Genomic DNA, 23,954 nt, shown 5'->3' on the forward strand with positions numbered 1-23,954 from the left:
ATGCACTAGATATTTGAAAAGCATTTTGCTTGTTGCCTGTAAACAGGCAGGTAGTGCCTGATCCACAAACTATCACAAAAAATAGGAGACTTTCAGTTGATATCAGAGTTTTCTTGTGGAGCCTTAGAAATGTCCAGACGGCAGAGTCATTGAATTCATTTTACATGCAGTATTTGAAAATAAATTGTTGAAAATAATGAAATAAAATGACATGTTATTTACTTTTTTTGTTTTAATTTTATTTGAAAAAAAGATTGTAGTAGCAATCGTGACCTTGGCATTGGAAATTTCCAGGGAATTTAATAACCAGCCAGAGGGTACTGGTCCTTGGCTTTGCCTCAGGCCATCAGCTCTACCAGCTGGTTATTAATCCCTAGGAAATGCCCTCTACATCAATTATTAATGTCACAGGTCTGTGTGGGCAAATTCTTGCCTAATTCAACAACTTTTGAGGAAATACAAGTATAGATTCAAAATCTTTTCAACTGAACATTAAAAAAAATTAAAAATTGTGGCAATTCCTATTTTTATTGTGCTAAATCAACTCAAAATATTTAATGTTTGAACTGAACTAACTCATGGTAGCTCCATTTATTCCAGTCAGCTTTTAATCAGGCCCAATAAGTCCTTTTATGAGTACAGATTTTATTGTATCATAATTGAAATTTCTTGCACACAGATTCCTACAAAAGCAGAAGAGATTATCAGTACATGTGTTTCCTTCAGGATTGAGTTCTTTTTCTTTTTTCCCCAGCACTGAATTGTGATAATATTCTTATGCTCAGAATGAAAAAAAAACAGGAGCAAGACTAACCTATCTGTGGCTACATAAACTTTTTTTTCTCTTTAAGCGAATTAATTTGAATCTTAGTTCTGTGCATGTCAGGAAAAGTGTAGAAGGAAATAGAGGTCAGTTTAATGTACCTGTTCTGGATCAGATTAAAGTTTTGCTACAAGGAAAAAAAAAATCTTTGAGAAAAACCATGTTATTGATTGAAATGCTTCATATTAACATGAGAAGCTTCAATAATAATGAAGAAAGTAGGAAAAAGAGAGAATGGTGTTTTTTTAAGTGATACAATTATATTTCCATCTTGTGTGCCTCCAAAATAAGTAGATCTATGATTGCAATTGCTTATTTGCTCTTTTTGTTATAAAATTGAAGATGACATTGGGGCAAAATAAGGAGTCATACTTTACACTTTATTTTATAATTTAATACTTGAGGGTTTTTTGTATCAGTTCCACGATTTTCCATTTCCTATCTGCAGAATATTTACTGTGTACATTTTATAATTAAGCAATGAGACGAGACAAGCAATACACTTCCATAAGATTGCAACATGCCTCTGGCAGTGTTATATGGGACAAGGTCATATCTAGAATTAATTTAATCACCCAAGTATAATAATTGCATGGAAATATACTCCCTGTAGTGTATTATTGATAACAGAATTATAGCTGAGTCACACAATGCAAGCGATAGTTCAGGCAGATGAATAATTCTAATATAAAGGCCCTTTTCTTCAGCTGCTTGTAACATTCAAACATGGGTCTTTTAGGCCTACCTATGACTAGTAGAAGCTCTGCACTGTTGAAGTGTTAAAAACTACCCTACAGAATGCATTTTTTGTGATAACCACACCCATTAACTTGAAAACAATAATCAAAATTAATTAAAATTCTGTTCCATGCAGGAATGTTTGTGAATACTTCCAAAAGAAAAGGCAAAACAGTAAATATATCCAACCAGATCGTAAAGACAATTCATGGGCATCACAAAGACATATCCAAACTCTAATTTACTCTATCTACAGGCTAAGTCACCCTACTACTGAGATCTAGCCAAAAGTGCATTTTCCTGCTGCAAACTGGCCAATTTTGACCAAGTGTAACTTAGACTCAGCCATTATAAAGGGAAGAGCTAAGCAGAAAGTGATGGAAAGGTAAAGGCACTGGCATTGTGAAAACTTTGCTGATGTTTCTGAAAAAAAGTAGCATTAGGTACATCTCCTTAACATTAACGGACACAGCTTCTTACAAGCCAAGAGAAACAGCTTTTCAGAGTTAGATAACACAAGCCTGAAGACTGTTGATGAGATTTTTAACTACATCTGAAGATGAAAGGAAAACCCATGCACAAGTATGAGATAATTAATCTGTTTTAGAGCTTAAGTCAGTAACTACTCAGAAGAGTTGTAGTGACATTTCTAGTCACAAAGAACCAGAGTAGGTTAAGCACAGTGACCAAGACTGAGGATGACTATTAAAATCCCATAGTACTGAAAGGCAAAATTACAAAATCTAGTCTGACCATCCATGAAAGAAACCCCACCAAATAACACCACAAACAGACAACAAAACTGATTCTTTTTCTACGTAGTATATAGGTGCTACAACTAAACAAATATTTTCTGATTAATATAAAACCAGTTCTGAACCTACTCATCTTCATGCATTTTTCCTTAAACCTTTATTTTGCAAAGGATAACAAAATCATGGGCTATGAACCAGTCAAAAAATGGCCAAGGAACAAATACAAAGCAGCAATGTCAGTGCTAGCAGTGCTGTAAGGCCCATAGACAGGCTTAAGAGAAAGCACGGAGCACCCTTGAAATCCTTTGGAAGAATAAACAGCATACTCTAGGGATTATGTGAAGAATGAATAAAGGGGGGTTTTTGGCTTTTGAAACCAAAAGCTGTTCACAGCAAAGCCTCCTCTTTATAACTTCATAATCTATTACTTCATTTTGAAGAAGCTCCTGTGAGGTGAGAAAGAGGCCAGTATTGTATTTTATTGTCTAGCTAATCTTCCTGTCATAATCTTAATGCTTCAGCTATTCTTGTCAGTTGGAATTACTATTTCTCTTATTTTAACCTCGAAGAACTATATGTGGTTTATGCCTGTAATGAAGGAAACGTAGTCACATACTTTGGAATTTGGCACGTCAAACATCTATTTTGTATTTTCTCAGGAAACAATTAGATTCAAGCCACTAGGCTGCCTGAATACAGATAACCTGCCCTTCTGTAACATATTATATTTGAAAACATTTCCTGAAGTATTTAAGTCATTTGAGTTCATGTGCCTATATTCAATATTCTCTGAGCAAAGAACTACAATCATCCCCATTTTGCAGGTAGGATATAGGAGAGTTTATTATTTGATCAACAGGAAGTAATCAAATGTAGGCCCCCACAACAGCTATTATTTTTCACACTCATTCAGCTTCATTTAAAGTTGCTTAGAAGTGTACTAGGCATAGAGAGATAATATGAATATGGAGGATGAAAAAACAACTTTTATTTACCAGTAGTAGTTCAAATTCATGTGGAACATTTTTAAATCAGGTACCTTGAGACAGGTCATGAAATTAGAGAAAAATCGTAGAAATAATCATGAATCTGGAAGACATGTCATGACTGAAAAGGTGTGAGATTGTTTACTGCTGAGAAAAGAGGAAAAACAGCAATTACAGTAATTGTGCACAAAATAATTATGGCACAAAATTTCTCACATGGTAGCATGAGAGTAAAATTTAAAAATTATGAGAACAGAACATATTTTTATAAAGATATATTATCTGACTGAAGAACTGATGCTGACATCAGAAATATGAGACTCAGATATATCTATACAGGAAATAATATCTGATTATGATAAATGATTAAAAAAAAAAAAACAAACATGGAAATTAATTGCACTTCTTGGTTTAAAACAGCCTTTAAGTGTAAGCAATCAGTGTCACATTATCCTACATAAGCCATCTGCTAGGTTATTATAGTTCTTCTTTAGAGTATTTTACATAGGTTATTGCCAGAAGAAAAGGAACTTAAGTCTGAGCCAGTACTACTATTCCTATACTCTTGTACAGAACTATATGAAGAAGTGAACTTCTGAACACACTCCCTGAAAGAACACAACCATACATTTTTAGGAGATATGTGATTCCTGGAAAAATATTGCATTCCTAAAATAATAACAGAATATAGAAACTGCACTTGAAAAAGTAACTAAAACCATCTATAAGGGTGGATCTATAAGAATCGCATTGAGAGAGGCCATTATTTGAACAGTGCAAACTTCTTTTAAAGATAATTGATAAATAGAAGAAATATGATCTGTAGCACCTGAAAATAAAACTTATCCATTCCAGATTTTCTTTTCTTATACTTTAGCACAGCACAGAAATACTCATTTATGCTAGAAATACCATACCAAACTTTTAACAGAAACTTCTCAAGAATTAAACACATTAAATTTTCCCAAAATCTATGTGTGTACACCAGTCCTGGGTAGCAAGGATTATTGCTTCTCATAGTTTTAGAATTATTTAAATAAGCAGGAGAGGGAAAAAAAAAAAAAAAAAAAAAAGAGGAAATGGGATGAAGTACAAGTCTGAGATATTAGCAAACAATTGGGTTGTTAATATTTCTGATAATAAAGTTAAAAGGAAAAAAAAAAATTTCAATGTCACTGTCACTGTACTTCAGCATACATCAATAAATGTTTTCTATCACAGCCCCACACAGGTATGACCAGACTCAGGTATAAGCGCATACATTTATGGGGTAACAAAGGGATGATCATAAACCAAAAGAATTCCTGGGAGTGGCACAGCATAAACAGCAATCCTGAGTAAGCTGTAGGATATACTGCTATTTTAAGATTATCCAGTACAGGCTTGATTCTCTGTTTTTCTAGGTTGCAGTTTCTTTTATGCCATGTTCTCAAGCTGAAAAAATAGCTTGGAATCTAATTCTGTAAAGCCCTATTCCCACGATAAGTAACTACTCAGAACTACACTCCTCTGAAACACAGACAAGAAAATGCAGTGTGCTAATGGGCTTTGCAAGTGATAATTTAACATGACTGTTTCAGAAAAAAAAGTGTTCATGTCTAATAGCATTCACCTTCTCCTTGTTGTGGTTATCAGTCTCATTAATTTCATTCCACATGCTTTATTCCTTTCCATTATGTGCCATGAGAAACTAACTAGCAGAAAGATGGCGAAGTATGCAGATGATACAAAATTTTTCATCATGGTTGAAATTGAAACTATATATGCAAAACTGAAGAAGAGTCCAAAAAGATCAAATGGATTGAGCCAGTGATAGCTAACATAGCAATTACAATTCACTATCAATAAATATGAATTCAGGCTAATAAAAAAACCCCAAACACACACAATGCTGGATTTGATTTAGCTGTTACCAATAGCAGTCAGGATGGTAAACAGATTGTTAGGAGTTATTGGGAAAGAAGTCTGGGTATAAATACATATTAAACTGCTTGTAGATCTTTGGTGTGCCCACACTGTAATTACTGTATGCAGTTCTGGCTATGCTGTCTGAAAAAATTATATGGTACAAGTAATAAACATGTAGAAGGCTGACAAGTGTGAGCAGAGGGCACGGAGTAAGTTCTGCCAAGAGACTAGATAGTCTCCAATTAGCAGAGAGGCAACTAGAAGGATACTAGAAATTAAGGAAAAAGGAAATAATAAATGGTGTGAAGCACATCAATCAGGAGTCATTATATACAATATAATAATTAAGGTACCAAGTTAAAAAAAAATAATATAATAGTTCTAAAAGCAAATATAAGTAAACTTTTTTTTTTTTCTTTGCACAGCAATGTGAAACTGATGGCCTTACAATGCTCAAAATCCAAAAAACCTCAAGACACTTCAATTCATTCATAAAGCACAGATGTGCTGATGGCAGTTAAAAATTACCATCCGGATTATGATCCAGAGCAGCAAGTTTTGATGCTGCTGACTGTAGGAAAGGTATGCTTGCAAAAGGTCTAAGTATGACTTGCTTTTAAACAGTTCCTGGATCAATTACTGCCAGAGACAGTATACTGGGCTAAAGGAGTCTGCAAACTCAGAAAGGCAGTTGGACCTAATGACCCACTCCTGTTTTCTTAATATTCAACATCTGAAGAAACACAGTTTTAAGTTAGCATTGTCGTAATACTTTAATTCTAATTTACTTTATTGCCCTTTATGCATTGTTAAAAAAATATTACCATCACATATTTGTAAGCAGGCTAGAACCCAAAAACTTTTTCTATGTACCCCAACTTGGGGTGGGGTTGGTTGTTCATAGACTAAAATTATTCTGTCATTTGAAACGTATAGGGTCTTTGCAACACATTATTTGAAGGTAAAGTATTCTAAGTTTGTATCTTTTCTGGCTTCTAACTTGGCTTTTGTTCAGCCTTGCTTCTATCTAGGGCTGTTCCCACCTCATCTTCCTAAAAGCTTTCACAGAATTGTTTCCAGTGAAAATCTTTCTCCTGCCTCAGGACTTGCTATCCCACACTGTAGTTATATATAGCATTCAGAAGGTTGTCAGGGTAATGGAGGTTGAACTGACATGCCTAGCATTGGCAGCTATATTTTAGGCATCCCTACACTTTTCTGCCACTTAATTTAAACTGTGTTCAAAGCAGGCATAACCCCTGTAGCACAATCAAAGTGTGTTATATTCCATGGTAATTTAGTTCCATGTCTAAGCAGAATATTACCAAATCCAGCTAGTGAGTGGTATGTACAGCAACAGTTGAACAAACTTCAGAAAATTGTGATGATGTCCTTGGACAGATGTCTTTTCCTTTTTATAGTCAGTGTTTAATTATAATTAACTTTGATTGGGGAGGAAGAGGTGCAAGAGGAGACATAACCATATCAAGGCTTATTCCCACGGGGTTTTTGAAAAGGAAGCAGGCAACAAAATCAGAGGCAGCATATTGAAAGCTAGCCTGAAAAACTGAGACAATTAAAATATTTTGAGCTGGAGAATAGAAATTATCAATTATTTCTTAACATTTGTTTGCAACATATTTCTTGGAAAAAATTAGGACAATTCAAGAGACACTAAAAACACAATGCCATTTGATAGTAGATAAATCAAACTTGTAGAACATGAACTGCCACAAAGTTACAAATTAATGTAATTCTTTTATAAATTCTCCATAGAAACTGGACAGTTTGCAAGTTAGAAGGAAATTACAGTGGAATCAGAATCTACACAACTGAATAATTAACTCCATTGAAAATTATTCAATTGAAAGTCAGTTAACAACCTTGTCTATGCATCTCTTCCAAAAGCCTGGTAGTAGAAATATCTCTTTTTGTATTGATTTCCATTGACTCTCATATACTAGCCTGCCATGTAAGCTGTTTAAGTAAGCTTTTTTTTTTTTTTTCCCAGGATCAACTTTTGAGCCTATTGAGGTGTTGAAACAGCAGCATTGTCTATTAAACCAAAATAATCCATTAATAATATTGAGTACTACACCTCTACATAAAACAGCAAAAAAATTTGTGTTTTCATGTGATTCCACGCACATTATTTTTCCTGAATGTAGATTGATTAGCAGCTCTATACCATCCACCCAGTAATAATATTATGTGCTAATTACAACTAAGATTGAAAGTTTCAACTATGAACATGCCTATATATTCAACTAAAGCAAGGAGAAGAAATAACCCTACTTGTATAATTAAGGCATTTGTAAAATGAAAAGCAAGAGTGAAGAAACTGATGTTTAAATGAGAAAATTATACAGAGAAAACTGTACTTTCTTTACAGTAATTAAATTTCTGAAGAAAATCTGCTGAACTTTCACCCTGTAGAGCTTATCTACAAGGCGCTCAGTTATCAACTCTTTTTACCTTCTGTCTTTAAACAGACAACATCTCTTTCATAATCCTTCAAATTACCCACTGGCCACATTTGAAGCTGATTTTCAAGCCCATCATCTCTTTAATTAAAACCTCAGCACGGTAGTTGCAACTGTTAGCAACCATAAGAATGGAAGGGATGGTTTTGGGGCAATGGCTGCTGATGCAGCACTGTAAGCACTGCTGTTCCCGAAACAAAGGGAAACACCGCCAGGAGAATGGTGCACCACCTCCCTGCAATGGCTAACTGCTTCAAGACCTGCCGCGGGAACTGGACAGTACAATACAAAACCATAATGATTAGTGACCCATGTAAACAGAATTAGATATCGAACAGCTGGTCTTCAAAGGGGAGCAGGGAAACATTTATTTTTTGCTAAGAGAGAAGGCTTTTCCAAAGAGCTCTTTTATCTTTCTTTGTTTTGTTACCAAGAGCAGCTGCTAAAGCGAAGGCAGGCTTTGAAGAACATTGCATATATTTTAGAGATTATGATATCATAAAGGGAAAGCTTTTTAAAGTTGGTGAAAAGAGATGACAGAATTTTTATCCATATTGCCCTAAATATTTTCTGTTTAAATTTTTAACTCAAACTCTTGGCATACACTTAGAAGAGAGATCTGTGGGCCTGCTGCCAGAGCTTTTATGTGCAGAATCAAGGTCTCTTGGATTTTCAAAAGAGGACAAAAAAGCTAGACTGTTTCTGTTGGTTGCAAAATGCATACAGTGTGCCAAGCTGACAAGTGCATTTACTTCAGCTGGGTTTGCAGTGACAACATTTAGAGAAAACAGCAAAACAATCTTATTCTACATCCGTTAAGCTAATCAGGGGCAGCCTTTCAAGAGAGAAAATTCTAAGATGCCTTACAAGAGAAGAAAAAAACTCTCTGAATATCAGTTTGCTGAGACAACAAAGAATGTACAATAGTGAGCTAACCTGAGTAAAAAGGGCACAGGCAAAAGAACAAAAGTCCATTAGACCTGCCAGTGCTTGGCTAATCTATACATCTCCAATAAACATACCAGTCCAGTATGGCAAAAGGTCATTAGTATGGGAAGCAACTTGTGAATATTAGTGCTGCTGACTGGCTTCTGAGATAGGTGTAGTCATATGACACCTACTACAAAATGAAACTTTTCATATGAAAGGAGAGAGGAGAAAGTAAAATCTTTTATCCATAAGAATCCTGGCTGTTTGGTAATTATTTTGACTATGTTTGCCCCTCACTGGTTCTTCGCCATGTGGTTTTTTAGAACTTAGAGAGCAACTTTTCAATGATGCTTCAGATTTTTCCTAATTACCTCAACCATTTAACAGCCTTCTAGTACTGACAAACTTGTCTTCCTTCACAAGGAATGTCTACGGAGAAGTGTTACTCTACCTAGTGGTAAATAACAGAAAGATGTGAGAAGGTTAGAGTTCCTTTAGCCTAAGCTCCTATTTATCTGAGTGAATATGCAGTCTGTACCTAACAGGGCAGGCACTGTTCACTAAATTACTGTAGCACCTTTGGTCATACACATTGGTTCATTCATTTCCAGTATTTTTCAGACTGGATTGATTTCAGAAGCAAAAATGCAGATGTTTGTCTAGCCAAAATATTTGCATGCACTTAACATTATATGGCATCAAATTACATAGAAACTCTCACCCTAATTAAAATGAGGTATGACCGATGTCTGGATAAACTTGAAGGAAGGGGCATAAGGTTAGTTTACACAAGGTCTGAGTAATGCAGTTTATGTGGAACAAGATATTCCATTCTGCTACAAAAAATTTGACTGGAACTAACGTATTTTTGAGCACCCAGCTTGTATTCTGTTTTTCCTCAATCTCTGTTGTCTTTTCTTTGTTGCTTCTAAGCAGTGGAGGAGGATGCTATAAAGCCCTGGAGAAATTAACCAAGTAGACACTCCCTAAAACATCATAGGAAAAAAAAAAAAAAAGAAAAAAAAAGAGAAAAGATTGACCTTACAAAGTGAGAGCAATCCTAGTGGACTTGATTTGAATGAAATCACAAAAGCTTGCTGATTAATATGCATAATGGTATTTACAAAACATTATAAGTCTGCTGAATATCTTCAATGTATAGATTATAAATATACTAATTCAAACAAGAAGCTACCACAAGAGGATTTCTGTGCTTTTCAGAAGTGCAGGGTTTTTATATTTCTTCACAAAGCTTTAATCTCTATTGCTGATAAACAACTGTCCAAAATATTCAGAATCACAGTATTGTCTGCCTTTCAAATGTGGAATACAGGATTAACACTTCTTCGCAAAATGAAAAAAAAAAAAAAAAAAAAAGAGCAAAGATATCCATATAGTTCTCATTTTTATATACAGAAAATTTAAGAACTATATTTATTGCATTAGGTACACATCTGCTGCACATGGGCCAAATACTGACTTGCTTCCTAGAAGGAAGAGTGACTGCCAGTTTGCGTTTAGTTCTCCTAGTTTGATCAAGTGGATCTAAGTCAGCTGAAATGACAACTGGACATTCAACTATCCCACCCAGCTTAACTGTTGTCATATTTTGAAAGAGAATATGAAAGAGCTGGTTGTAGCTGCAGTTTTCCTGACATTTGCATCCAGTAAATGTTATCATTTAGCATTCAGTTCTTTGTAGTGCACCAATAGGTCCATATCTTTTAAACGAATTTCCTCCTATTCTTAAGATTCATGTCAGATGAGGAAACTCAGGAAGGGCAATGAGGGCTATGTTTTATCCCAGCATCATATACCACCAGTGCAAATCATGTGGGGTTTGTTGTTGTTGTTGTTTGCTCTAGTGCACCTACTGATAACAGAGAATGTGGCAAATTCCCAAGGCTGCCAGAACATAACTTGCACTTCTGTATCCTCCTCAAAAATATATTATGTAAATGCTACCTACCAATCTAAAAGGAAAATACGGTCATATCTAGGATGTTTTTCTAAGAATCTCTGTTTTCACAGGGCAACAAAGTGATATGCCTGGAGAAAAGCAACAAAACTGGTGAAGTGTCTAGAGCAGAAGTCTTATGAGGCATGGCTGAGGGAACTGGTGATGTTTAGCCTGGAGAAAAGGAGACTGAGGGGAGACCTCACTCTCTGCAACTGCCTGAAAGGAGGTTGTTGCAAGGTGAGTGTTGGTCTCTTCCCCCAAGTAACAAGCAATAGAACAAGAGAAAATGGCCTCAAATTGTGCCAGGGGAAGTTAGATTGGATACTAGGAATAATTTCTTTACTGAAAGAATTGTCAGGCACTGGAAAAGGCTGCTCAGGGAAGTAGTGGAGTCACCATCCCTGGAGGTCTTTAAGACATGTAGATGTGGTGCTTAGGAACATGGTTTAGATGTGGACTTGCCAGTGCTAGGTTAGTGGTTGAACTTGATGATCTGAAAGGTCTTTTCCAATGAAAATTAAAATGTCATTATATGGTAAAAAAGCAAAGATAAAACCCCCTAAATCTTCTTAGCTGCCATGGACTGTCATGAAGGAAGCAAAATTAGCATTGAACAGGTGAATTTTTAAGAGCATCTTGAATGTCTTTAAACAGACATATAAACTAGGAGAAGCTTTGTGTTGTCTTCTTCAGCATAAGAAGTGGGCAAACAAAGGTCTAATATAGAATACCTGTTATAAACAACTCTGAAGGATCAGGCTTTCTGTTTACATATGAGACCCAGATAGCCATAAACACTGGTAATGAAGAAGTGGAGAATGACAGAAGAGGAGTTACATAAAGACTGAACTGACTGAGAACAACAGGTAAGAATGAGAAATGTTCTCATAAAAGACCTATAATAAACATCCAAAAAGATCGGGACTCCACTGAAACACAAATAATGCTAACACCCAAGCAATTACCAAATTACTTACACATTTTACTTGTATGAATTTTAAAATGTGGACAAAACACAACAGAGGAAGTGCTGACTGTGCTCTGCATGACTCTGGGGAATTTTTAAGCTTGGATTTTTAAGGTTTATGGGCAATAATGGGCTGTGGTTCAAATGCATATTCAACATTTACATATGGTAGCGTTGCAGGCTTAATTTGGTGAACTTGTATTCTGTTGTCTTTCAGGAAAGTGCAATTAGTTATGCTATTTCACCCTTTCCTGTGCCTGAAATTCTAAGTGATCTTGAATCCCATGACAGTGATGTTCTAATGGAGAAATGCGGTCTAAATTTTGCATAAATGGAGTAAGAGATTACTTCAGAAATAAAACAAACATCTATGTGTTTATACTACAAATTGTTCAAAAAGTGTGGGATGGATTCAATTTGTATTTGAGTGCATACCAGAGTGAAACAGGATTGAGTCTAGACTTAGATTCTAATGTTTCCTAAAGATTGGTGGCCGAGTATATGTTAACAATTTTCATTAGCTATATTTGTGAGCTTACTCAAATGCTATTTTTGGGAAGAGTACCAAATAGGCAAATATATCCAGAACCCATCGGCTTGTTTTTCTGCCCCTTCTGAGGAGCAGGAGTTGTTGGGTCTGTGGTGGTGAAGACACTTGGTGACAGCCCAGAGAAGAACATTGTGCCCAAGGGCCTGAGGCACGTTTGAACAAGAGGTCTGAAATCTGGTGGGTCTCAAAAAGTAGTGGAAAACTTCTGTGCTACCAGGTCTGAAGGTGCAGTCTGTATCCCAGCTCTGTATCATTCAAATAGCAAGCATCCACACAGGTCCCAGCTGTACACTCTTATTTCCATACGAAGTTAGTCAGGATACATGGACTGGATGACAGCAGCAGTGTGATCAGGGCACCAGGTACTGGCAGAGCCCAATCCTGCCTATATTAACTGAAATTATAACACTAACTCTAAGGCAAGGACAGAGCTCTCAAAATACTGCACAGAACATGCAAAATGCTATATGAAAGCATTCCGTTTATTAGCTCAGATCTAATTGCATATACATTTCCATACAAATTTTCAGTTCTTTCTTACTTCCATTTCACAGAATCATAGAATCATTTTGGTTTGAAAATACTTCAAGATTGCATCCAACCCTTAACCTAATACTGCCAAGTCTGCCATTAAACAACCAGTTCCCTCAGCCACTCCTTGCAAGACTTGTGCTCTAGACCCTTCACTAGCTTCGTTGGCCTTCTCTGAACATGCTCCGGCCCCTCAATATCTTTCTTGTTGTGGGGGGCCCAAAACTGAACACAGTATTCAAGGTGTGGCCTCACCAGAATATATCTAGATATGGGTAGAATGCTTTTACTTATCCCTCAAGCAATGCTTGTAAGACCAAACTGAAGTATTTATTTTCTATCAGCAAACATCCAGCATCAGTAAAATTGCTTATCAGTTCTAAGAAAAAGAAGCAATACAGCATTCAAACTGGCAGCAATATTTGAGTTAGGCTTTAGCAGTTTTTTGGGGATTTATTATTGTATTTAATAAAATACTCATAATTTATATAAGTTTAATGATGCCCTTAGTGGCAGGAGGGGTAGCTTCTCTATAGAAATTCTAGCTAATGTTTCTGTGCTCAGCAATCTACCATATGTTCTATATCATCTCTATATAGTGTAGGACACATCAAACTATTAAAAGAGACAAAATATGAAAATTTGAGATAGCAGGATTGAACTATGACATCAAGATTAAAAGGGAGAAGAACAGAAATCGTGAGAAAGAGCAAGATGAGACCAGAAATTAAGTTATTTCCAGATGGTATGAAAAAGTCTTATTCTCCACTTAGCTTACAAGGTGGCAGATGCCCATCCATATATACATGCATGTATAAGTATACACACATATATAATTAATACCATTTATATAAAAGTTTGTGCATAGGTGCTGGAGTAGGTTGCCTAAGGAGCCTGTGGAAGCCCCCCTTCCTGGAGGTGTTTAAGGCCAGGTTGGATAAGACTTTGTAGAGTCTGGTCTGGTGTGAGGTGTCCCTGCTCATGGCAGGAAGGTTGGAACCTGATGATTTTTAAGGTCCCTTCCAACCTGAACCATTCTATGATGCAAAGATTCTATGGTTATATATATATATATATATATATATGTATGTATGCATCTTTAGCCTTTTTTTTTTTTTTTTTTTTTTACCCCAAAGGAAAGCTAGGACTCAAATGCTGCAGATCAGAGCGGGTACTGACAGTTTACCTTCCCTAAAACTAACAGAGTGGTGGCAGAGCTGACTGGAACCTGAGACCTCCCTGTGAGAGAGCCCTATCTTTCTGATACTCTCCACTGGCATTTTTTCTTTTTTTTTTTTTTTCTTTTTTTTTTTTAACATACTGTGGTGACAGTATTTTGTATTACTTGTATAAGTAATACAAAGCAATACAGATTAGCAATTCCACTTTTTAACAAGCCCTAGACAAAGACTCCTTTGGTGAAAGCCTGATCTCCCTCAAAGCATGGCTGTAGAAATTGTTCAGCATAGTATTGTGGTTGCAAAGAAAATGTAGATATCAGCTCTACAAACTCTAAAAAACTTTCAAAGTCTTAAAGAAAAATCTGAAATAAATTACTCTTAGCTGAATTAAATATTTACATGAGAATTACTTTGTATTTAACAGGCATTTAAAATCAGTTACAAGCTTAAATGTTAGAAGCTAAGCAAGACAATATTACTTAAATTTTTCCCCATAGAAACCTGATAGAATCATAGAATCATTAAGGTTGGAAAAGACCTTCAGGATCATCAAGTCCAACCATCAGCCCTACACTCCTGTGACCACTAAGCCATCTCCTGAAGCACCATGTCTAACTCTTTTTTGAACACCTTCAGGGACAGTGCCTCCAACCACCTCCCTGGACAGCCTGTTCCAATGCCTCACCACTCTTCCTGTGAAGAAATTTTTCCTAATATCCAATCTGAACCTCCCCTGGTGCAACTTGACCCCATTTCCTCTTGTTCTATTGCTAGTCACTAGGGAGGAGAGGCCAACACCCACCTCACTACAACCTCCTTTTGGGTAGTTGTCAGGAACAATGAGGTCTCCTCTCAGCCTTCTCTTCTCCAGGCTGAACAGCCCCAGCTCCTTCAGCCTCCCCTCATAAGACCTATTCTCTGGACCCCTAATCAGCCTAGTTGCCCTTCTCTGCACCCTCTCCAGCACCTCAAGGTTCTTCCTATACTGCAGTGCCCAAAACTGCACACAGTGCTCAAGATGTGCCTCACCAGGGCCAAGTAGAGGGGCAGGATCACTTCCTTGGTCTTGCTGGTCACACTATTCCTGATGCAGGCCAGGATGGTGTTGGCCTTCTTGGCGACCTGGGCACACTGCTCGCTCATGTTCAGCTGGTTCTCAATCAACACCCTCAGCCCCTCTCTGCTGGGCAGCTCTCCAGCTACTCCTTCCCCGGCCTGTAGCACTGCTGGGGGTTGTTATGGCTGAAGTGCAGGACCTGACATTTGTTCTTATTTAAATTCATACAACTGGCCTTGGCCCATCAATCAAGCCTATCTATGTCCCTCTGCAGAACCTCCCTATCCTCAAGTAGATCAACACTCCTACCCAACTTAGTGTTGTCTGCAACCTTACCAAGGGTATCCGCTCATCCAAATCATCAATAAAGATGTTAAATAAGAGTGACCCCAGCACTGAGTCCTGGGGAAAACCACTCATGACTGGTCACCATCTGGATTTAACTCCATTGAATACAACTCTTTGGACCCAGCCATCCACCATTTTTTTATCCAGCAAAGTGTATGCACATCCAAGTCATGAGCAGCCAGGCTGTCTACAAGAAGGCTGTGGGAAACCATGTCCAAGGCCTTATTAAAGTCAAGCTAGACAACATCTGAAGCTCTTCTCTCATCCAATAAGTGGGCCACAGCCAAGATATGATGTAGACAGTTTAGGAATTTATAGGAGAATGTATTAAACAGCTTACATGAAGACTGTTCATGTACATATAGGGTTCTGAAATATCACTTAGTAGCTTCAGTATTGCAAGTAGAGTTTTGTGTCCATGTTGATGGCAAAACAAGAGGAGAGTTAACTTACACCCTGGACTTCCATAGAGCTAACTTTGGACTCTTCAAAGATCTACTTGCAGGAATACCATGGGCTAAGACTCTGGAAGGAAGGTGAGCCCAGGAAAGCTGGTCAATTTTTAAATACTACTTTCTCCAAGCCCAAGATAGGTGCACTCCTTTGAGTGAAAAAATCAGGCAGAGGTAGTAAATGACCTGCATGGATAAGAAGGATCTTCTGAAGAAAGGCTCATGGAAGAAATAAATTTACAGTTTGTGGAAGAAGGGACTTGTCACTTGGGAGAACCATAAGGACATTGTTAGGGTATGTCAGAAGGCAACAAGAAAGGACAAAGCCCTCTTAGAACTTAAACTGGCAAAGGAAGTAAAAGAGAACAAAAAAACAAAAAGAGCTTCTTCAAATATGTCAGTGGTAAAAGGAAGAACAGTGAAAATGTGGGGTCACTGCTGAATGAGGTGGGAGCCCTGGTAACAGAGGATGCAGAGAAGGCAGAGTTGCTGTGTGTCTTCTTTGCTTCTGGTCATAAGAGCGGCCCTTATGAACTTCAGACCCTGGGTATAGGAGAGGAAGCCTGGAGGAGGGAAGACTCTCCACTAGTCAATGAAGAGTGGGTCAGGGATCAGTTATGTAAATTGAATGTGCACAAGTCTATGGGCCCTGATGAGATGCACCCAAGAGTGTTGAGAGAGCTGGCTGATGTTATTGCCCTACCACTCTCCATCATTTTCAAAAGATCATGGCAAACAGGAGAGGTGCCCGAGGACTGGAGGAAAGCCTATGTCCCCAGTCTTCAAAAAGGGCAAGAAGGAAGATCCAGGAAATTACAGACCAATCAGTCCCATTCTTGGACAAATGATGGAGAGGCTCATTTTGGAGGTCATCTCCAAGCACATGGAAGAGAAGAATGTTATCAGGAATAGTCAGCATGGCTTTACCAAGGGGAAATCATGCTTGACTAATCTGATAGCCTCCTATGATGTTGTGACTGAATGGATAGATGCAGGGAGACCAGTGGATGTTGTCTACCTTGACCTTAGCAAGGCTTTTGATACAGTCTCCCATAACATCCTTGTGAGCAAGCTCAGAATACGTAGGATAAAAGAATGGATAGTGAGATGGGTTAAGAACTGGCTACACAATAGAGCCCAAAGAATGGTGGTCAATGCTGAAGAGTCCAGCTGGAGACCTGTAACTAGTGGAGTCCCTCAGGGATCAGTGCTGCATCCAGTCCTGTTCAACATCTTTATCAATCACCTTGATGACGGGACAGAGTGTCTTCTCAGCAAGTTTGCTGATGATACAAAGCTGGGAGGATTGGCTGATTCACCTGAAGGCTGTGCAGCCATTCAGTGAGATTTGGACAGGCTTGAGAGCTGGGCAAAGAAGAACCTAATGAGATTCAACAAGAGCAAGTGCAGAGTCCTGCACCTGGGAAGGAACAACTAAATGCACCAGTACAGGCTAGGAGGTGATCTGCTAGAGAGCAGCTCCGTGGAGAAGGACCTTGGAGTCCCGGTAGACAACAAGTTATCCATGGGACAACAATGTGCCCTTGTGGCCAAGAAGGCCAATGGTATCTTGGGGTGCATTAAGAGGAGTGTCTCCAGCAGATCAAGGGAGGTTCTCCTCCCCCTCTACCTGGTGAGACCTCACTTGGAGTACTGTGTCCAGTTCTGGGCTCCCCAGTTCAAGAGGGACAGGGATTTACTTAAGAGACTCCAATGGAGGGCTAAGAGGATGATTAAGGGACTGGAACTCCTGCCTTATGAGGAAAGGCTAAGAGACCTGGGGCTTTTCAGTCTAGAGAGAAGAAGACTGAGGGGGGATTCAAACTCGAGCACAGGAAGTTCCACCTCAACATGAGGAAGAACCTCTTTACTGTGAGGGTTACAGAGCACTGGAACAGGCTTCCCAGAGAGGATGTGGAGTCTCCTTCTCTGGAGACTTCCAAGACCAGTCTGGATGCCTTTCTGAGTGATCTGCCTTAGTTTTTTTGTTTTCCTCTGGCAGGGGGTTGGACTTGATGATCTTCAGAGATCCCTTCCAACCCCTGACATCCTGTGATTCTGTGATACATGGCAAAGTCAGAATCTGCAGGAGATAGGAAATAACCAAACAGTGCATTTGGAGGGCAGTGAACAGAGAAGCATCACACCAGGAGTCATGATATGCTCAACAGGGTGCAAAATAATTTGTGATAATCTCTCTAGAAAGTGTATTATCCACATTGTGTATTATTATTTATTGTCTTCTGGTCCCTCGTAGCTTACTCAAGGCCATTGGAAGAACAATTGCTTGAGAACTACGAAGAAAAAAATTGGAAGAAAATTGGCAGAAAAAAGCTAGAAGTCAGGATAAAATACTTTATCCACAAAAGTGATTCTTTCAGTTAGCTTGAAGTAAAACTTTAGCTTCAGAGATTTAAACAGATCTGTTATTTGCTTTATGTCTTCTGCCTCTGTCAGACTACATCAAAAGATGTAAAGCTGACATTTTTAGACTGCAGCACCTCAGGTATGGCCATAAATTCACATTTAGTTATTTAGTGAAAAATAACTCGATTGTGAATGGTATTATACTCATTCAAAACTCCTGCTTGCTTCCACTTCTATTAAATAAGTATTTCCTTGTTTTTAATGATCAAGCCTTGATATTCAATTATGCCTCATTTCTTTGGGCCAAATTCACCAGTTACCTATAAAAGAGCAACTCCTATTGTTTACAGAATGCTGGATCTGCCAGTGGCCATAGTGAACTTAGGAAAAATTACGACTAACCTTTTTTTCACATACTGTTCAGGCCAAATCTAGTCTTTTTATACGTTTTTAGTTCACACATAACATCTTCTGATTCTTGTGGGTTTGAGCTTGGGTTTTTGGTTGGTTGGTTTTGGTTGGTTGGTTTGGTTTCTTTTGATTCTTTCATTCTTCACAGCATCTAGAGGTTTAGATTAATGAAATAAAAGACCACAAAAGTTTATCAGAGACCATGGACTCTAACACTAAAGGGAAAAGAACATTCTGGTAAATGAAAAAAAGAGCTCAAAATAGAACAATTTTTCTTGCATGTGTCAGGATATAGCCAGCATTTATGTACAGTTTATAGTCCATATGCTTGCTTATGCCAACATCAAAAGGTCCATTTGAGATTCAAAGAACACTGAGGTAAAGTCTGAAGAACAAAGTTTCCAAGAAGTTAGCTCCTATGGCATAGGCATCCACAAAAAAAAAAAAAAGAAAGGAGAAAAAAGAAAATAAGAAATACAGATAAAGTATTCTTAATGCATCCAGGGTCAAAAGGAAGTACTTATTCACATAACACATAATTAAATTGTGGAACTCATGGCCACAGGATGTTGTGAAGGCCAAAAGGATAAATGAGTTAAAAAAATAATTAGGCAAATGATTGGAAAAAAAAGATTCATTAAGGGCCATTAAGCACAAAGATGTGCATGTAGCCTCTGGCTCGGGAAATCTTGATGTTGCAGATTGCCTGAAAATGAGAGAATATACAAAGAAAATGCTCCATAGCCAGCCTTTTATGAAACTCTTTTCCTAAAAACTTCTACTGACTACTCTTCAGGGAGGATAGTGACTATATAACTTAACTAGTGCAGCTGTTCTTGTACCATTACCCACAAGCTTGATACATATACAGTCAAAATAAGTCAAATGTCTCTTGCCTGCTAACGCTTTAGTATAATTATGATATTAATTTTATTATTATTTTTCAGGGTGAGACTTGTAACTTCTTTTCAAGAAGATTACCTTGCAATTTACATACATACATACATATATATATATATATATATATATATATATATATATATATGATCATTACTATAGACAGGAAAGAAGTTACTTGCACCATGAAATAGCTGCTGCTATAAAATCAGATATTCTACACTCAGTATAATTTTGATTTTCTGACTGAATGACATTTAGAAGTCATTGTAATAGATTTCTATAGTTGTATACTCTTTATATGTGTGTGTGTGTATGGATGAGTATATGGGCAGAGACAGAAAGAGGGTTTTATATGTGTATAAATACATAAGTTTTGACAATAACATAGTAAAACTGCTCCTCCTCCTTCTACTGTTTGAAAAGATTTTTTTTAGCATAATATCATCACAGGAATCATACTGCATATTAATTGAAGCATGGAAATGTCAGTGGCCAGATTGTTGAAGTGTACATATTTAGATTGTCATTTATTCTGTATCATCCATTTCTTCTCTAAGAAGCCAAATCCATAGCTTTTTGTGTGCTCTTTTTGTTTTGAGCCATGGAGGTAAGCACAAGGAAAAAATTCTGGGTAATTGGCCTATTAAGCTTTCTTCTCACCATCTTTTCTGGGTACTTTCAAAGGCAGAATACTGACCGAATAATCTGTGTCCTCATGTTATCCATTCAGTGAAGGTTTACATAACTTATTGCTCACCACACATCTACAGGATGTCACTGTTCCTCCCTGCTCATGGTCCTCATGATTACAGAGGCTCCCATTTGCTCTTCTATTATTAAAATTTTAGTCTGTGGTTCAGTGGGTATTCAGGTTGAAGCCCCATTTTGCAATGCACTGTAAAATCATGGCTGCTCCCTGAGAGCACTTTCACTTGACAAAACATGACAGATGGATCAGGCAGGCATATGGGATACAAAGCTGGTAGTGAGAAAGGCTAATGGAGTGTCTGCAGTTGTTAAATGAACCAAATACTGTGCTTTGAACTTCAATGGCAATATACAAGCAAACCTGAATATTTTAAATAGGAGGAATCTATCAACCTGCTTAACACTACTTGGTTTTCTTTCTTTCAGTAGTTCTTGGGATTGACTTAAGCTGGGTTGCACATTTTAAGACTTTCACTGTCTACTGGAAGAAAATCTACATAAAAGAAAACAGTGCTACGCTATGATACAACATTTCTACGCTGATCAGCCATAAAATCTTTGGTGCAATCATGCTTGGATCAAATCTAAGAAAAGTCCAGTTCCTTCTAGTACACAGAAAAGCTACATCACATATGTAAAATACAAACCTGCTATTTGTAGTGAATGCCATTACCATCCTGCATGGGGTTCATTAGCTTGTTCATTGCTAAGCATCTTCAAATAGACTCCAAACACAGCTACTTAGCATTTCACAGATGACAAATTAATTTATACTAGATGCTAAATTTGTAGTAATTTGGTATGCTTTATTAGCAGTACTGATTTAGAATAGAAAAACCCACCAACAATTCAAATAACTCAAAATCATAGGGAATTGCTCTTCTCCTAACTTAGATTCTATGTCTGTAATTTAAGTTGCTGTTGAACAGTGAATGTACTTTGGGTATGGGAATGGAGATGTCATGTTTTGAATTACTTTCATATAAATAATTATATTCAATTCATTCTGATTTGTGGCACCAAAGATAGATGGAAATTATATTAAACAATTCACTATTGCTTTTCTTTATTTTTATTTTTTATTTTCATTCTTTATTTTTATTTTTATTTTTTAATTTTATTTTATATTTATTTTTTAAATCAGTAACAGTAGTGATGTAGCTGTAGACACAGCTGGTGGCTTCTTTAGTAATGAAACCCAAAGAGAGGATGCAGTTGCACTAACTTTACTGTCTTCTTTCAAGAGCATGTTAATCTGGGAATGCTCAGCACCTCTCAGCAGATTGCTTTTAGTTGTGTGATTCTGTGATTATGAGGTAGGTATGAATGTAGTAGATCAGACATTACTGGAATGCTGTTATTATGTACTTGTATAATATGAGCTCTGCTTTCCAGAAATGTGTTTTCATCAGCTGTCAGCAGTATGACAGCTCCTGTTATGCACACTATGGATTCTTTTTTCTTGATTGAGCTTCCAAGTGGGTTTACTTAGACTTTCTGCATAGCTAGTTAATTTGGAAATATTTTTCTGTGTGGCCAAACTAGTAAGAGAGCAGAAACTTCATTCAGAAAAGGATCCATGTTTGGCTCCACTTAGCTATGCTGTTCTTGGTGCAAATTATTGTAAATATTAGTGGCATCCAAAAGGGAGGAATCCTACCTAACTTCCCCCTGCTGCTCCCCAGCTGTACATTCATATATCCCAGGCACAGAAGCAAAGTCCCCAGACCAACTGCTTGCCCTTCTCAATTACAGCTGCTTATAAAACTGGTCTAGCTCTCATGTGAAAGCTGACCCTCAGATGGTGGCTTCCAGTGTTTTGGGTGTGTTTGGGAGTTGCTACTGAGGTGGTCTTACCGGCAGCAACATCTGTAATTGCTACATGTGGAAGGCTGACCCACAGTTTTCTCTGATGTGGGAACACAGACAGCCACATGAAATACTGAAATTGCTGGCTTACACTTGGTCTCATTTACTGCAGCCCACAGTGCCAAGGTTTGAAGACCTGGCCACCCCCTTGCTCTGACTCACTGTTAGACACATCACATAGTAACACAGCTGGGCTGATTGATGCCCAGGGAGGCTTTGGTACTTGGTACTCTATTTTTGCTTTGGAAACCTCCCCGTAGCCAAAACTCAAAAAGGTAGGATCCTCATACTTTAAAACTATGATGCAGATCCTTGCCTTGTGTACAGAAAGAAGGTCCATTTATTTCATACATTGGTAATATCTAGGGAGCTGAAGTACTGATCTATTTCAAAGTGTCTGGTTAGCTGTAATTATTCAAGAAAACAGTTTTGAAAAATGACAACAAGATTCCAGCTGAACCTTCATAAAAGTCCTCTGATTAGTTGTCTATGGAGAACAGATCTGCCTGATACCTTTTTCATTACCTTACTCAATAGGAAGAAATAATTCCCAAATAATTTATTTCTAGCCTTGAAAGCATTAAATTGAAACAAAACATTTTGCAAAGATTGCATACATACTTGGTATAAAAGAAGATGTTAAAAATTTTCAAAACAGTACTGTAGGTTCAAAAATACCTGAACCAGGAATCTGTTATTCCATTAACAGATATTAATTGCTTATCAAGAGGGCTGGCATATGAGGTAATAGAAATAGCAAATAAACTATCTACTATGAAAACATAAACCCCTATAAATTTACTAAAATTTTCATAAGAAGAAAAATAAAACTTTTTTCAGTATAAAAAACACACAAAATTGCTAAAAAACTTGCAAGAAAACCAATTCCAAGAAGAATCAGGAGTAAATACAAATCTAAAGCTTACTCCATTTTAGTGTACTGCTGTTTAGTATAACAACTTCTCAGTAACACGAGTAATTATCTTTTGACCTGTTTCAAAGATTTTAGTAATTATACTTCAGTACTGGTGTCCAGTATGCTAGAAGCTGAGTTTCTGAGAACTTGAATTTTCCCATATTTTTCTTAATTGAAGCTCATTAAAATATAGCTTAATTTCCATATGAGAAATTGTTTCATTGAGAATTTTATCTTGCACACAAACCTTCAGATTTTTGTTTTGTTTTTTAGTTGCTCACTCCCATCTTTGAGTACATCAAAACATTTTTAAACATATTGCTTTCACTGCAGTTTTAGTCTAACAAAAAACTGGATCAAAAAATGGTAGTGTTCTCTCTGTCAATGAGGTACTAGTGGAACCATTCACTCCAGATCTGAAAGCAGAGAAATTGCAGGCAGACAGAGGATGCCCAAATGAAAATGTAATATAGTTTTTAATTTCATTAATTCCCTTGAGGATAAAGCATTTCAATGTCCTAGATAGGCTAAGAAATGGAGTCTGAAATATTTATTGATTTACTTATATTTATAGATCAATTGTATATAAAGTTCTTTGTCCACTGATTGCTTCACAGAAACAAGTAAAAGTTGTTTTTTTTAGACTTTGGTGCCCATCTTCAAATTAAAATGGTTACATATTAAATTAATTCATATATCTTAAAATACTTCTTTTTTGCTTTGTAGATGCAATTGTACTTAAAAAATGGAGCAGACCTGAAGAAAAAGAAGTTGCTTATGGAATCAGCAGTCACTAAGGAGATCTATTCAAATGATATACTTCAAATGAAACAAAAAGCTCTGTACTGCCTTTATTTTTACAGGTTTTTATTAAATATAAAAGAATGAGACCAACTCCTTAGTATTATATCAGAGCACAATTCTATCAAAATTAATAGATACACTCCCTTATTCTAGATATTATATTTTGGGTGAAAAAGATTTTACACCTCACCTAACCTGAGGAAAAAAAGGACTATACTTAGAGAAATAAGAAGTGACATTCTGGCATACATAGTTTCTACTCTCTGTAGCAGCATACCAAGTGAAAATAACTAGAGGATATGTTAACTAC

General features: G+C 37.1%; 1 long non-coding RNA gene across 1 annotated transcript in view; it reads left to right on the forward strand.

Annotated features, from left to right (window-relative positions):
* LOC127389126 (uncharacterized) overlaps positions 1 to 23,635 on the forward strand; it is a 51,235-nt gene extending 27,600 nt beyond the window's left edge. Inside the window, exon 3 of the long non-coding RNA XR_007890560.1 lies at positions 23,567 to 23,635. This is a non-coding gene — a long non-coding RNA (uncharacterized LOC127389126). The remainder of the gene's footprint in view (positions 1 to 23,566) is intronic.
* Positions 23,636 to 23,954: the final 319 nt, after the last annotated feature.

This window comes from Apus apus, chromosome 1, assembly GCF_020740795.1.
Source record: "Apus apus isolate bApuApu2 chromosome 1, bApuApu2.pri.cur, whole genome shotgun sequence".
Lineage (NCBI taxonomy): Eukaryota > Metazoa > Chordata > Aves > Apodiformes > Apodidae > Apus > Apus apus.